Source organism: Arvicanthis niloticus, chromosome 23, assembly GCF_011762505.2.
Source record: "Arvicanthis niloticus isolate mArvNil1 chromosome 23, mArvNil1.pat.X, whole genome shotgun sequence".
Taxonomy (NCBI): domain Eukaryota; kingdom Metazoa; phylum Chordata; class Mammalia; order Rodentia; family Muridae; genus Arvicanthis; species Arvicanthis niloticus.
In genome coordinates, this window is record NC_133430.1 from 32,495,635 (window position 1) to 32,508,643 (window position 13,009).

General features: G+C 42.7%; 1 protein-coding gene across 13 annotated transcripts in view; it reads left to right on the forward strand.

Moving 5' to 3' along the window:
- Window positions 1-3,592: 3,592 nt before the first annotated feature.
- Window positions 3,593-13,009, forward strand: part of Numb (NUMB endocytic adaptor protein) — a 119,080-nt gene continuing 109,663 nt past the window's right edge. For 9 of the 13 annotated variants that reach the window (XM_076921724.1, XM_076921721.1, XM_076921733.1 and 6 more), the window contains exon 1: window positions 3,593-3,723. The gene's annotated coding sequence lies outside the window, so the exon portion shown is untranslated. The other 4 variants (XM_076921723.1, XM_076921728.1, XM_076921725.1 and 1 more) reach the window with 3 other exon arrangements.

Genomic DNA, 13,009 nt, shown 5'->3' on the forward strand with positions numbered 1-13,009 from the left:
CCAAGTCCCTCTTTTCTGTCTAATTCCTTCAGCCTTGTTAACCTTTACTTCTGGGATCAGGAAACCACCTCTTATCAGTAATCTTGGCTTGCTTCCAATGGCTGGTGGCAGGTAAAGCTGGCCCTTGTCTGCTCTCAGAGCAACTTACTTCTCTAGCCCATTTGGACTTGGAATTGTGTCTAGAAATGGGGGTGGGAGGATTGAAGAATTCCATAGGCAAGAAATAGAGCTTATTGAAGGTGGAATTTTTTTTGCTCCTTTAGACCAAAACCCAACCAACCAACCAACCAATCAAATGAAATAAAAACAAAAACAAAAACAAAAAACCCAAAACAACAAAAACCCAAACAAACAAAAATCAAAAACCAAAAGCAACAACAAAACAAACCCAAAAATAAATGAAAGAAAAAAAAAATGAAAGAAGACTTGAATGTTGCCCTTTGGCTGGGAGGTGGTGGTGCATGCCTTTAATCCCAGCATTTGGGAGGCAGAGGCAGGTGGATTTCTGAGTTCGAGGCCAGCCTGGTCTACAGAGTGAGTTCCAGGACAGCCAGGGCTACACAGAGAAACCCTGTCTCGAAAAACCAAAAAAAAAAAAGAATGTTGCCCTTTGAAACATGGCACTGTAAGAAGGTAGATGGGAGATGCCATTAGTGCCCATGAAGGCCTGGGCTTCTACTGTACCCCTCAGATATCAAGGTATTCCACTCAGTTGGTATCTAGGAGTCACGTTTGCCCCCACCATGCCTGCCATCATGGTCTGAACCAAGAGGTTCTGCACAGACAGCATCTGCACCAACCTCCATGGGCAGCCCTACAACACAGAGCTGCAGACAACCAGGCTCCAGGGCTCTTGATTCCTGAGAGGGCGTGTGGGGGCTGGGAGTGCTGGAGAAGTGCCCAGAGCAGGTAGGCAAAACAAAGCTGGAGGGGCAATTGCTGCAGGATAACCTCATGAGTGTAAAACCAAAGCGTGGGATTCGAACCAGAATCTCCCGGTGCTACATTGCTTTGTTCACACAACAGTCTCTGTTACTTCAAAGTAATGTGTCTTAAAGCCTTCCTTCTTTCAAGTTTTCCTCTTCCTGCTGAGTGTAGACATTTATTTTAAATTTCCTCTTATTTTACAAAGGAGAACGGTGCAAGTAGATGGCTAGGCGTGGCCAAAAGCACCCAGGACAAAAGCTTGTTTTTAGTGGTTGAGATAATGACTGGCTGACCTTTGTGGCAATTATCCACCAACTTTTGTGATAGCAGTGGGAGTTCCTAAACTTAGATGTCAGTCCCCTTCATGAGACTGGCCTAATTCTATGTTCTGTATGGCACCTAGTCACTGTGGCTGTGCAAGAGCCATTATTACCAAAAGTACCATAATAATGGCCATGCTCTCCTATGACGTTATTGTTTCCTATCTGCTAGGACATTAATTGCCTTCTGACTTGCTCTAAAATTGGCACTACGGCACACGGCCAAGGCTGGCGAGAAGGGGGCTGCTGGTGAAGCATTAAAAGGCTGGGTAAAGGATGCTCGGATGTTGCATCCTCACCAGGTAGCTTCTTATTTGCATATCTACTTCCCCGTGTTATAAGATGTTAGCTAAGGCCTTCTGTCCTGACTTCCATCTTTTTTTTTTCCCCTGGCTGTCTTGGAACTCACACTGTAGACCAGGCTGGCCTCGAACTCAGAAATCCGCCTGCCTTTGCCTCCCAAATGCTGGGATTAAAGGCGTGCGCCATCACCGCCCGGCCTGACTTCCATCTTACCGTGGTCAGTGCGTGGTCTTTTTCCTTCAGTGAAATGATTCAGACATCTCTGGAGTTATTTTGGCTTTCCCACTTTCCTTTTAAGGATTTTCCGTGAGTCACTGAATTGAATGGGAGGTTATTTCTAAATTGGAAGGTGAGGATGAGAGAAAAGGGAAGAAGGTTCCAGAAGATAACTGGGGGGGGGGCACCCCACGTTATTGTTATGTATAGTTACTGGAGGAATAATTTCCTCTTAGTTTGATGATAGAAATGTCCAGTTTATTTAAGCTCAACTAAAAATATAGGTTAGAAAATAGACAACTCCTCCCAACCCTGACTCCCTACCCCCAATATTAAGCTGCACAGTTTTAGATCCTGGAGCTGCACTGAAAAGGGCAAAGGTTAATAAACAGAAGAGATATGGCACAAGTTACAGCAAGAAGGCAGGGGCAAAGTACAGAATTTCCAAAGTCCATTCCTGAATCCACAGGAAGGCCTTTATTCCCAGACCTTGTGTCTGAGAGCTTGAGAGCACAGACCTCCTTAAAAATCTATTACCACAGCTTTGCATATTCCAGGTGGAGTTGTGGAAAAGGTATATTTAAATTTGACTTAGAAACTGAAAGAGTAATCAGGCCAGCATTTTCTTATTTAGGAGCAGGAAAAGCGCTGGAGATGAAAAAGAGAAGCAGAAAAAGCTAATGATGAATGCATTTCTAGGAGCAGAGAGTTTTTATAGCAACACCAGATTTCTCAAAAATGCCTACTGGGATTTGTACCCAAATGAATAAGAAATGCAATCATTTATTCTCGTGTATTGTACCAAGTGATGGGGGAAAAAAAACCCAGCGATTCATTCAATGGTTCTAATTTAGACTGCTAAGAATAGGATAGGTAGAGAAGGAGGAAGGGAGAGGGAGGAGGGAAGAGGAAGGAAGAGAGAGAGAGAGAGAGAGAGAGAGAGAGAGAGAGAGAGAGAGAGAGAGAGAGAGTTTGCTTAGTATCTGCCAGACAGCTAGTAATACTATTTAAGAACTCCTAAACTTAAAAGCTGAGTAGTGTTGGGAAGTGGTAGTGGTGAGGGCTCGTGAAATTCTCATTTCCGAAGTACTATAAAGGATAAATTATTGCCCATGTTTTCAAAACTTGGTTATGGTTGTTTCGTCACTTGGCAGACCCAGGAGAGTGGGGTCTGGAAGCTGGAAAACTCTTAATACGACAGACACAATTGTAAATATTATTTCTTGACGATATTTATAAATGCAACGGAAGCAGACTGCTGCTTAATAAACAGCTGTGCTCTGCCCTAACCTAAAGCATGGAGACTACCGGAAAGAACTTCAAGGAAACTTGAAGAAAACACGAGGGAAATTTTGATCTGTGAGACACCTTTCTGCTGAGAATTGGACCGTTCTTAAACACAAACCCCTGAAGTCGATGTTTTGCAAGCGTTACCTCCTTAAGCTAGCAGAGATGTTTCCCCTTGTAGGAAGAAAACTAGAAAAGGAAGAGTTTACTGCGCCAGCCCCACAACAAAGAGTTAACCCTTCCCGGTAACCTCGGACGTGAGCGTCTGCCCCTTCTTCGCTTTCTACTGCGCAACCAAACTGTGCACAGGGCTTGAACCAACCGCGGCCAGCACACTCCTTGCCAGTTAAGGTAACAGACACTATCAGTAGCCTATCATAACTTCGAACTGCCCACTCATCAACCAATTACAACTAAAGCATGATCTAGGCCGGTCCAGGTCCGGGCGGGGGCCGAAGACTCGGTCCAGGAAAAGGGGCGGTAAAGACGGGATGACGGGCAGGAAGAGTCAACCAATCGTAGCAGAGAGACGCCGCCCCTCCACCCAATGGATAAGTTGGAAGTGTGGTATGGGGCGGGCCTGTTGTCATGGGGGAGGTGGTGGCGCTTGGTGGCTACTGGCGGCGGAGGTAGAGTCTGAGGCGCCGGAGTTGTGCAGGGCCAGCGGCAGGTGAGTGCGGGCGAGGCGGGCCTGAGGTGCGGAGGCGGTGGCGGGCCGGAAACTCTAGCTTTGCACTCTGGAGGTGGAGGCCGCAGGCCGGAGGCCGGGGCTGTGGTTCGGGTCGCGGCGGGGTCGGGCGCGGCGGGAGATCGGCCGGGTTCCTGCCGGCGGAGTTCGCGCTGGGAAGGTAGGTTGGCGCGGGACTCCGACGGGGGCAGGCCGGGAGGTCCCCCTGGGCTGTCCAGCGGCGGCCCTGGGGACAGCGACGGGAGGCCGGTGTGTGCGCGGCTTCCTGAAGTGACCCGAGCGTCGGGGGTTTGCGAGCGGGGGCGACCCGGAGCGAGCGGCCCCGGGACCGGAGAGACGAGGGGGGATACCGGGGATTCTTGGTGCTCTGGGAGCCGCGGGGGCCGAGAGAACTGGGAGTGGCCCCTGTCGGAGAGAGGTGGGAGGTGGGGAGACCGAGGGCGGCCGGGGTCCGGGGTGACAGGGAGCGGAGGAAAGGCACCGCGTACGGTGCGAGCCCCCCGCAGAAGGGCAGCTGTCGGAGGAGGAAGGGTCTGCGGGGTGGGGACCTTGAACGGACACCTCCGGGGAGGGACCGCGGCGCCCTGCCCCCCCACAGCGGTCTGGGACTGGAGTCCGGACCGAGGACCCTCCTTACGAGTATGGGCTTCGAGCCGCACGAGTTGGGATTTGAGTAGGGTAAGGGTTCAGCGGAAAAGTGGAAGTTGCCTTAAGCAAAATGGGATGGAGGTAAGAGGGGGAAGAGTAATTTCCCTGGAGGAAGGGAGTTAGAGAGAGCTGGGGAAACTTGCCCCGGAGTGGGTGAGTGGTCTTGTGGAAGCTGGCCAGGCCAGTGGATCCGAGAATTTAACAATGGTGTTTGTGAGGGCTTCCGAAGACAGGAGAAACTAATTATTACTAAAATGCCAAGCTGAACCAGAGACTCTGTCCTTAAAAGCAAGGTTACACGGTGTCTTGGAGGCTAGGGCTTTAGAAATGAGTTTTAGGATGACAGCGAAAATACTGGAAAAAAAATAAGGGCATCAACAGGATGGGGAATTTGAGAGGAAAAGGGGAGGAGTAGCAGAACTAAAGGAGCGAAACTGTGACTTGATCAGATAGAGGGTATTCATGAAGCGGATTGGCATGTCCTGCTAAATTGAAAATAACTTGGAATTTTTGTACTATCACTTATCTGGTAATACTAACAAATTTTGCTTAAAGGGATTTAAGTTGTATTGCTTTTTTATTCATTCATACATTTTTTGAGAAAGGGTCTTGCTCTGAAGCCCTGGCTGGTTTCTATTTAGACCAAGCTCACCTTAAACTCACAGAGATCCTTCTGCCTCTGTCTCCTGAGTGCTGAAATTACAGGTATTTCAAAAAGATATTTTTTTAATATATTTACAGAGTTTTTGGAGTGGTGACTGGTGCAGAACTCAGTACTGGTTTGTTACATAGAAAGATCCATGATTGGAAACGCCTTCATACAGATTAGTTGGTTCCACCTGAGATTTCAGATCCAGAAGGCCTAGGGGTGGGGTTCAAGAATTTAGCCCAAGCAATGCTTAGTATTCTTCAAGGGATCATATTCTGAGAACAACTTGCTTTAATGAAAAAAAGAAGCAATAAATATGCCTTAAAATACCAGAATACCTGCCCATCTTGCTGAAGAGATTGTGGGGGGTGGGGGTGGGGAGAACACATCTTATTATAAAGAGTACTCTCCCCCACCTCCCAGTACTGTAGATGATACTAAATATCTCACACATGCTAGGCATGGGCTCTATCAAAAAGTGCTACTTCCCTAACTGAAGATTTTTTTTTTGAGATCTTAAAAAACTGGATTATTGAAAGTAAAGCAGAATACACTAGCCTTGCACTTGTTTAGGGAAACTTCTTATATACATATTTTAAGTCACAATGTAAAATCTGTGTCTTTCAATCAGAAAAGTTTGACAGAAAAGTTTGACAAACTATTTTGAGTCACACAGTATGGCAGAAGCATCCCTTCAGTATTAAGGAATTAAGTTATTTATTTTGCAGTGGTTTTCAGGTGGTATAGCAGTTTGACATTACTATGAATTGCATTGAGTCTCTGATTCTGGGGACCTTTTTTGGATCCTGAGAACCTGGCATGCACACTCACAGGGAACATGAGGCAGAGAAACAATGGTGCTCCTCAGATGGCCTTCTGCTCCTTCATTTGTGCCCTCATGTTACCCAGTTTTCCTTCCACTGTACTGAGAAAGACATAATAACACTGATCAACTAACTCAGAATCGAACTGGCTTAGAATATTTCATGTATAAAGGATAAAAAGGCACAAAAGTAAACATTGCAAGAGAGAAAAATGAGAGGATAGCTTATTCTTGGAGACTAATCTCAGCACTCTGACATCTGCAGAAGGAGGATTGTTGGAAGGTAGTGGCCAGCCTGAGCTAGAGAATGAGACCAGTCTTTAAACAACAAAGCCAAGGAGGGAGAAAGGAGAGACAAGAAGTATTGATGGGGTAGAGGCTTAGTTAGCTACAGAGACACTTGTGGGTTGTGAGGGAGCTTTTGTTTTGTGGATTATATTTTCCTGAGAGTGAAATGGGTTTGGTATATCTTGTATACTTGTCTCAGGAAACTAATTGTGATTTACAGTATGTATTTAAAGTGTATATGAATGTTTTGTCTTATTCTTGGATAAGTTTTTTTTTCTCTTGAAAACCAGATGGCTGCCAGGCATGATGGTGCACAATAATAATTTAGACACTTGGGAGGATGAAGCAGGAGGATTGATGTTCATTAGAGGCTAGCCTGGGTTGTACTGCAAGTGCTTGCTCTCTCTCTTTCTCTGTCTGTCTCTGTCTGTCTCTGTCTCTGTCTCTGTCTCTCTCTCTCTCTCTCTCTCTCTCTCTCTCTCCTTCCTCCCTTTCCCTCTCTCTGCCTCTCTCCCTCTCTCTGTTTTTTGTTTGTATGTTTTTTGTCTTTTTGAGACAAGGTCTCTCTAAGTAGCCCTGGCTGTCCTGGAACTGTCTCTATAGACCAGGAACTCAAGAGATGACCTACCTGCCTCTGCCTCTGCCTCCTGAGTGCTGGAAGTGAAGGGGTGTGCCAGCACTCCTGGTGAAGACCTTTTCTCAAACAGTGACAGTAACAACACGCAAAACAAAACTGAAAACTAGATGGCTTATTTTAAACTAGATGGAATTGATTTAGATGTTTCTATGGATATGAGAATAAAGAAAACAGTACTGAAAACTGAAAAAGACAATCCTTGCAGGTCTCTTTAAAAATCTTTAATCTAGGGGATTATGTAACCTTTCATTAATGTTTTATGAAATCGTGAGGAAATATTGCTACAGCTTTGCATCAATACTTTTTAGCTTTTTCCCCCTTTTTAATTCTATTTCAGATTGTTCCAAATTAAACAAAATTTTGAATCCAAAATAAAATTCCAAATGAGAGGCCAAAAACCATATCATTTTATGTTTGATTTCAAAAATAGTCTTCACTATTTGAGGGTTGGGTTGGGGTAGATGAAACTTCGAAAAATGTAAACTTTCAATTTTTTTTTTTTACATTGAATCAAATGCAGTATTCTTTTTTTTGTTTTTGTTTTTATTTTATTTGTTTTTTTGTTTTTCGAGACAGGGTTTCTCTGTAAAGCTCTGGCTGTCCTGGAACTCACTCTGTAGACCAGGCTGGCCTCAAACTCAGAAATCTGCCTGCCTCTGCCTCCCAAGTGCTGGGATTAAAGGCGTGTGCCACCACTGCCCAGCCAAATGCAGTATTCTTACCACTAGTGTGATTGCACTTTATATCTTTGTATGCATATATATCACTAAGGGATGGAAGAATTAAAATAGTAAGTATGGAGAGAAATAGAAAAATTCATTCCTTACAGTGTTGGACATTGGGCAATTAGATTACTTGCTTTAATAACTGGACTTTATTCAGTTAATGTATTATTCACCCATAATTTAATCATACTTATCTATGAATAGCTTTGATTGCTCAACTCATTTTACAATGAAATTCATTAATCTGTAGTTGAATAAATGATGGATTTTTAAATCCCAAAGAAACCTTTCCCAACTGGACTTGAGACTCGCTTGCATTTATCAAGGTTTATTTAGATAAGTGATTTTAAAATGAAACTTTGATTAGTAATAGTTAATTTATTTTATTTTCTATTTTAGGGAGGTCTCTCTTTCCGTTATAATAGCTTCTGTTCAGTCTTTTCTGCCTCCTGTCCTCAGCTCTCCTGTAGTAATCGCTGGAAATGTCAGTGCCTGGGAATCCAGCCTGTAAAAGCACACATTCCCTCTCTCTGTGTGGTTTTTGCTTAACTTAAAGAATTCCTCTATCAGAAAAGATCCTGTAGTAAACTCACCACCTTTTTGAAAAGTACTTGATTCAATAAAAAGCTCTATTTTTTTTTTAAACTTTGGTGTTACCATAAATCCTTTAGTTGCAAAGAAATTGTGGTTTTATAACATACTGTGAATTTTATCACCAGATGTAGAAATACTGTACAAGGCTTTAGGATACATATTCAAAAGTAAGACACAGCTGAAGGGAACTTTTGGAGAATACAAACCATGCACTTTGAAATCTTGATGCAAAAGGAGGCTTGAAACTAAGGGAGAATGAAAATCCTGACATGCTTAAGGAAGAGCTGGAGGATCTGCAGGAAATGTGGCGAGAGGAGTGAGCTGTTGGCAGCTTTCCTGCCGTGACATATGTAAAGGAGGATGGGCCTATTTGCAACTTTCTGGACTTATTCTTAGATCTCTACATTTCCTGCTGCTTCCCATAACTCTGTGCTTTCTCCCACTCAGGAAATAATGCTAGAATGCAAGTAAATGGACTGACGCTGAGTCCTGCTGGATGGGGAAGGGCAGGACCCTGTAGGCTGTTGCTTCCCTCAGCTCTAGTGCTGGTGATCTGACCCAGGACCTTGCAGTGAGCTATAGCCTTGCCTTAGTCCTGTGGATTTATAAGAAATCTCAACATTAACCAAGGAGCTGTTATGTTAGTCATTAAAGTTCGGTGACTTCTCTTCTTTTTCCCCACTAAAAGCTCAAGTTTCTTTCCATTTATTTTGTATTTTTAAATTAGGCATGTATTTTTAAATTACATTTGTGTACACACACACACACACACACACACACACTCATTTGTCAGACTTGGCAACAAGTTCCTTACTGGTTGAGCCATCTCATTGGTTGTTTTGTATTTTGAGTACTGGGGATCAAAACCAGGGCCTTACGAATGCTAAGCAACTGTTCTACTTTTGAGCTATATTCATATTCCTCTTTCTACTTGTTTATTGCTGCCTTATGCTTTTATTTGTTTCTTATTTTAGTTAATTTTTGAGGTGCTAGAAATAAAACTCATGGCTTTTTATGTCCTAGGCAATAGTTAAAACACTGAGTTTTAGTCCCAGGCCTAAGAATACCTAGGATGCATTTCTTTAAAAATTTTTAAAAGTTTGTTTGGAAGTAGGGTTTCAATCCATAGTTTAGTCTGGTCAGTAACTTGTTGTGTCACAGATAGAGTTAAACTCAAAATCCTTCAACTTCAGTGACCTGAGTACTAGGCATACAGGTATGTACTAAGACATAACAACTAGCCTTATATTCTTTAAACTAGTTATCAGAGTCATGAATTATCTTACTAGAGAGCAAAGCTTAATTATGGTAATTTGATTATATTGTTTATATATTAATTCAGAAAATGATTATTAGGTTTTTTTCTTTTGTGTGTGTGTTTATTTAAAATTTTTCTTTTTTGGTTTTTCGAGACAAGGTTTCTCTGTTAGCCTTGGCTGTCCTGGAACTCACTCGGTAGGCCAGCCTGGCCTCGAACTCAGAAATCCGCCTGCCTCTGCCTCCCAAGTGCTGGGATTAAAGGTGTGTACCACCACTGTCCGGCATATTTTAAATTTTTCATACCTGTACCTTTTCATATCTGTACCATAGACTGGCTTCAGACTTTTAAAATAGCTTCTGGTTTCTGTTCTCACCTCCAGAGTCCTGGTATTATAGGTATTGTATCACTGTGGAACCCTCCTCTCGCCCCCATTTTTGTCAGCGTAGAGGAGGGATAGCAAAGTGAGAAAAAGGAAGGACCTACCAATTTGCTAATTTTTTAGCTTTAAGATTCATTTTGATTATCTTTTACTTTAGAAAGGTATGTTTGTATGTATCTCTTCATACATTTCAGTTGTATTGTGGATAACATTACTAGTTTTAAAAACTTGTTTCTATTTTTGTTTTTTTATGTGTATTAGTGTTCCTGCATAAATGTTTGTGCACTGTGCATGCATGCTACAGTCAGAGGTCAGAAGAGGGCACTGAACTCTTGGAACTGGAGTTACAGATAGTCTGAGCTATCATGTGGGTGCTGGGGCTTGAACCTGGGACCTCTATAAAAGAGCCCAAATGCTCTTAACTGCTGATTGCTGATCCATCTCTCCAGCCCCCCTTTATTATTGATTTTTTTTTTTGTATGAGAATGTACTACTTTCTTTCCTCATCACTGACAAATTCCTAGAAGAAGCTGCTGAAGGAAGGAGGGTTCATTTTTTAGCTTACAGCTTAAAGGCAGGGATGGCACAGTGGCTTTGGCTCTATCTATAGCAGGAGGAACTTGGGTTGTAGATTGTAAAGCAGAGAGCTTGGGCTGGAACTGGGGCAGATTGTATATCTTCAAGACCTACTGTCCAGCGACCCACTTCCTCCAACTGAGCTGCATCTTCTAAAGGTTCTACAACTTCCCCCAGAATAGCACTACGTGGATACCAGATGTTGAGTACCAGAGCTTTTAGGAGACAGTTCACATCCAAACTGTAACTTTTTGTTGTTGTTCTTGTCCCTCATAAGCTCAAGTGTATTGCTCATGATGTGAAATACATTTTGTTCAACTTCCAGAGTCCACAAAATTGTAACAGTACCAACAGTTGCTAAAGTTCAAAGCCCAAAGTCTCTTCTGACTCTTAGCTGTGGACAACTATAAAATAAAAACACGTCCATTGCACAGTTAGGGAATGGGGTTAGCAAGTAGAAATTGGCTGAAACAAGACAAACTCAGCAGGGCAAACAAACCCTTACCTCCATATCTGGCTTCTGGGGTTTGTGGTGGTATTGCATACTTCAGTGGACTGAAGCTCTGCCCTTAGTGCTGTCACTAGTAACCCGTGACCTTTCTCTAGCTTTTTCAACAGACTAGTGTTCCTGGTATCTCCAACATGTAGGGTTTCCATTGCAGTGTAGGCTTCTTAGAGTGTCACACATGACCTCAGGGCCTTCTCTGTTTACATTACCAGGCTTCGTAAGCTTCTTTTCTGGAACCTTAGCACAAGTATGCCTCCAAAATCAGTACCACCTGGATGGGGTGGGATTCTGTTTGCCAGCTCAGCATGTAGTTTGCTTGGTTCCTACATATTGTAATTGTAGCAGCCTTTGAGTACCTGGGTGGCTGAATCTTAGGTGGCCCTATTGGATCAGGGCACCCCTGCTCTGGCACTCTCTGTTCAAACACTTTCCCTTTCCAGGCACTCCCGTTTTAATTGAAGATTTACCAGAGGTTGCATTGTTTCACCCTAGAGTGTCCTCTGGGTGGGGTCTTGCAAAGTGTATGACTTTTCTTAAGTATAGTCAGTTTAATAATGGAGTATGGGCATTTTTTCATATTCATCTCATACACAACTTTAAATGTTCTTATGCTTTTTTTTTTCTTGCCAAACTGTACATTTTTCATGTGTTTTTTTTTTTTTTTTTTTTTTTTTTTTTTTTTTTTTTTTTTTTTTTTTTTTTTTTGCCATTTGGCTTATATTTTTCATTGAGAACCTAGTTGAAGGCAGCCAGCAATAAACATGCCACAACCTAGATGCTATGCTGTGTTGAAGTTTTCTCTGCCAAATGATTAATACATTTTGAATTTAACCTTACTCAAATTATCAGGATATGGAATATAGTCAGATTTCTCCCACCCCAGAATGTAACTTGAATTGAGCCTGTACCCCAATTCCTATTATATCTTTTTCTCTCTCAAAACTTCATGTGTCTCCGGTCTGCATGTCTAATGGCATTCTGTTCTTCCTGATTCCCACCAGAATGGCTGCTTAAGCTCTGTTTACAACATTCCAAGACTTGTTTAGCTTGCTGATCCAAACTCTTCCACATTCTTTCCATAAATTAGTTCCAAAGGCCTTTGAACCACACTGTCAGGCTTATTACAGCAACAGCCCCATTCCTGGTACCAGTTTTCCATATTAGTTAACTGTTGTCCCTCTGGAAAACTAAGGTAGGAGAGGTTTGAGTCGTGCTTTAGTAGAAATAAAGTCCATCTTGTCAGGGAAAGCAAGGCAGCTGCGACTCTGTCCTGTGGTTGGTGCTTGTGGCATGGCTTGTTACATCTAGGCAGACCAGGAAATAGAGAGCTTGGGCTCAAAGCCTGCCCCCTAGAAACCTACTTCTTCCAGCTAGGCTCCACCTCCTAAAGGTTGAACATGCTCTCAAACAGTACCACCATCTGCCTACCAAGTATTCAGAAATACGAGTCAGTGAGCAATGAATCCAAACCATAACATCTTAGCTCTTGATGTTCCTTACTTAAGAGAAATTCCTCTTTTATCTCTTAAAACAAGAAGACAAATCTGGAGTGTTACAGAGCCACAGATCAGCCGAGTATTACATAGGCATATCTGTATCTGTCATATAATAACATTGGAAAGATGTGATTGTGTCTAGAGGAAGCATGATAAAACATAAAATCCAACTTTTATAATTATATTGAGAAATTATTAACTTATGGATAGGATAGTTTATTAGACCTTTCCCACTCAGTTTTTTCATCTATAAAATTGAACATTCTATATTCATTACCAGGTTGATGTTGATAAATGAGAAGCATTTTGTAATTGCCATGTTTGTAGTAAGCATTCAATATGGGTAAATTGTTACAGTTAAAACAACTCTAGACCTACAAACTTCTCTTTTACAGATTAGGTAATAACTGGGCTAATATCCCAATTATTGTAATTGTATGCCCTGTGGCAATTAGGAAAAAAGTAGACTTTAACATTTTACATATGGGGCTGGAGAGATGGCTTAGTGGGTAAAAGCACATACTGCTTTTGTAGAGGACAACATTTGGTCACTTGTACCCATGTCAGGCAGCTCATAGCCTCCTAAAACTCTAGCTCTAGGGGTCCAGCCCCCACTTTTGGTCTCTGTGAGTACTGCACTCATGTATAAACCCCCACAGCAGACAGACAGATGTGTATACACAC